A 3,812-nucleotide genomic window follows, 5' to 3' on the forward strand; every position below is an offset into this window, starting at 1 on the left:
AATAAATAAGAGTGATCATAAAAGTTTGGATCACCATAAGGGTGGTGGATGATGAATTTTCAGTGTAAAGCAACTGATGGAGTTGCAATTCGATTGGACTGGCTAAAGACACGTGAATATGTGATTTCTGCTACATCGTTTTAGACAAATACTTACCCACAATAATCTTAAAACTTGGCTCAAGAGTCTGCTGGGGCACATGGGCATGACACTTGACTTCTGCCCTCTCTTCTTACGATTACTTGGGTTTAAAGGGTATCTTTACCCAGAATAATATGAGGTTCCTCCCTCATGTATCTAGTATAAAACGTTTAGGTGGAGAGTTCTGCAGCATTTGGCTGCTCAGCTCGATTGTACAATGGCTGTTTGGGAGGCACTTCTGCAGTTTTCCAGCACAGGAACATTATTGGGCATTTTGCTGGTGCTTCTGGTTTTATATCTGCTTTCCAATAGCTCCAAACCTCAGAAAGAAGGCAAAGACCCACCAGGACCCAAACCACTGCCACTGCTGGGAAACCTGCTGACACTTGACCTCGAAAGACCATTTGACACCCTTTGTGAGGTAAGAAATGAACTTTTAAATAATAATATTAACATTTTTATATATTGTTTTTTACAAATGCCTTGTTCTGTTTCCTTCAGCTGTCCAAGACCTACGGAAATGTGTTTCAAGTGTTTTTAGGGCCCCAAAAGGTTGTGGTTCTAGCTGGGTACGAAACAGTTAAAGAAGCCCTTGTGCTTTATGAACACCTTTATGCAGAAGAGTTTGAGGATTGAGATATTACACCTGGCTTCAGAATACTTAACAACGAACATGGTAAGAACCCTGAACTCTGTGATTGCATCATTTATCACCCATGTGTATTGAGTGATCATTTTGTTTTATTATAGGGCCAGACATCAAACCGGCGGAGCTCATTTGAATTAACACACCTAATTTCAGTCAAAGTTTGACAACATCAAATAAGTATGCTATTTATGTGCAGGCCAATTCAGAAGAGACACACGGAGAACAACTGTGAATTTCACTTTAACCTATAATATTGTTTGGGAAAAGTGGGGAAAATCCTGGGTTGCTCTGTAACAATGGTTCAACTTAAATGAAGCCGGTGGGTTATAAATAAACAGCATTGGATACAAAAATATATTTTGGTGATTTCTTCTGATGGCTCTTAAGAAAAAAACAAAAACAGCGGTCGGTGGGTGTGTGTATATATATATATATATATATATATAAAAAGAATAAATAAATGAAATACAGTTGAGGCTAAGCCTACAACATATTCTTCAGCATACATCACCTTAATACATGCTTAAATCCCTAAAAGCATTTTATGCATTTTTTAACCAGGCTTTAAGGACATGTATATTAATTTAAAACAATAAATATTCTCATAGGTTCACTTAATTGTGCCAACACACATTTATGTTAAAACACCATGTAAATGTGAATTTTGCATAATAGGTGCCCTTTAATTTATTTTACATAACAGTTTATGTGCTGTTGACTCCTAAGGTCTCTTTAGACTAGGGATGGGTGATACCATTAGACTACCATTAGAGTTTTGTTTACCCTTACAAAAATTAACCATTTCACTTCAGTAACTATAGTTTAACCATGGTATTTAGTTAAACTATAGTTACCACACATGTAACCATGGTTACTACTACAATATTACTGTAGTAAAATAATGTTAACTGTGTTTTAATGACTTATTAACAACAATTACACACAGTTATAAGAAATAAGAAATGTCACCTTTAGATATTTGTTATTTTAGTGTGAATTTAACCAAGAAGCGTCTGAAGAGGTGGGCATACTGTGAATTTATAAAAACACACGCACCCGATCTCTAAAATTAATTTACATTTATATACATTTCATGTAAAATGTGTAAGAATTTAAGTTTCTATCTGTCATGGTGTAGAGTACACTGCTAAGAACAATGGTATGGTAACTTCATGTTAAATATGTATTTACATGAATAGGTGTCATTATTGTGCCTTTTATTAGGCTGCTATAATACTTTATTATTATTATAACTAATAAACTAATTCATAATACGCAATACAGTGTTAAGCATTAATATGAGTGTAGTGGTTCACGTTTAACACGTTATAATCTTGTATTACCATATATAGCCTACATAAAAATTCATGTTTTTTTATTATTATTTTTTGTGTACTATTATGTGCTTTTCTGTGTAGAGTGAAATTGTTTTCCTACTTAGAAATATAAATGTAACTTGATATCACGAGAAAACAGAACACGGATAGCAGAAAAGGCAAAAAAAGAGGGAAAAAGAGCATCATGGGTGCAATAACATGCAGTTTTTTCACAAAGTTTAATTACATAAGATACATATAAATTTTCATACATATATTTACGTTTAGCTGGGAAATAAATATGCAGCGCTAATGATTTCTCCAGGCATGCTTGTGTCAGACGCTGAAAATGCCCCGCCCCTTACTGAAACGGAAAATATGATTGGTTAATATCCAATCGCGTCTGAAATGAACGTTCTGATTGGTGGATCAGCTCAGTCCGATTGTCTGTCTTGCTAGTGCTCCTCAGTGCATCCCCGTGCGCGTTTAGAGAGAATCTCTGTATAAATATATATATATATATATATATATATATATATATATATATATATATATATATATATATATATATATATAATTAAAATTAAATATTAATAATAATAATAAAACAAAATTCACTCAACGGTGCTGCGGCGAGTTATTAGATTAAAAATGTTCCGGGTCAAAAGCCTACTGGTTGATCTGGCGGCCACACGTATCATCATTTATTTTAGGTGGGCATACGCAAAATCCTAAAACATATAGGAGGGCATTGACGTATATATATGCCCTTGACTACACGACCAAAAGCTGTTTTTCTGATGTTCTCTCATTATCTCTACAAGGCGCTGATCCCTCTTGTTTGAACACGTCTTGTGACGTCACAAGTCCGCTCTTGTCTTTCAGCATTTCTGAATGTTAAAATGAGCGGAAGAAGAACCAGTTCCCATCCTGCACAAGTGTTTGCGAATATATCCTAATCCATTTTATTTCACTTTGAAGCTTATTATTATTGTTCGTGGTAACCTAATAACAATGTCCCTAGTTAAAAAACAAATAAATAATTTCGAATCGAACTTTTTATATTTTTGATACAACATCAGTTATCTGTACAACCTCTCGATTATCGAATATTATGTCCCAGTATTTATCTTGATAAATCTGGAGAGGAGTAAAACGAGCATGACAACCGAAAGTTGTTGTGCTGGGCAGGTTTCGGATAGCACGCACCAGGAAACACGGTCAAAACGACGCCATACAACAGGGTGGACAGGTTGGGTCATTTTCATATGTTAATGTAATATATCGCGTGCTGTTTTCATCGTTATTGTGTCTTTCTTGAAATATTGTATCAGGGATTGGAGCCGATGGTTCATGAAGAAGACTAACGAAACAGATATAGACTGATAAGTCAGTTAGAAGACACGTTAATGATAATATAAGACGACATTTTGACACTAAAATGAAACCATAAATGAATATTACGCCACATGAAACCGCCATCTTTCACTGCGTGATCTTGAACGATGGATGAAAGACGTGTGGCGATTGTAATTAAGTTTTTGTGCAAAGATTGGGTATTCATTGTTCTCTTTACAAAATAAGACTTAGGCCTATTTCTAAAATTAATATATATATATATATATATATATATATATATATATATATATATATATATATATATATATATATATATATATATATATATATGTTCTTGGACACAAGAA

At 34.1% G+C, this 3,812-nt stretch overlaps 1 long non-coding RNA gene across 1 annotated transcript; it reads left to right on the forward strand.

The window, feature by feature from the left end:
- Positions 1–351: 351 nt before the first annotated feature.
- On the forward strand, positions 352–1,130 carry LOC127647238 (uncharacterized). Its single transcript, XR_007971025.1, has 3 exons — positions 352–562; positions 643–817; positions 892–1,130. It is a non-coding gene; the product is annotated as an uncharacterized LOC127647238 (long non-coding RNA).
- The last annotated feature ends 2,682 nt before the right edge of the window (positions 1,131–3,812 follow it).

Source organism: Xyrauchen texanus, chromosome 8, assembly GCF_025860055.1.
Source record: "Xyrauchen texanus isolate HMW12.3.18 chromosome 8, RBS_HiC_50CHRs, whole genome shotgun sequence".
NCBI lineage: Eukaryota > Metazoa > Chordata > Actinopteri > Cypriniformes > Catostomidae > Xyrauchen > Xyrauchen texanus.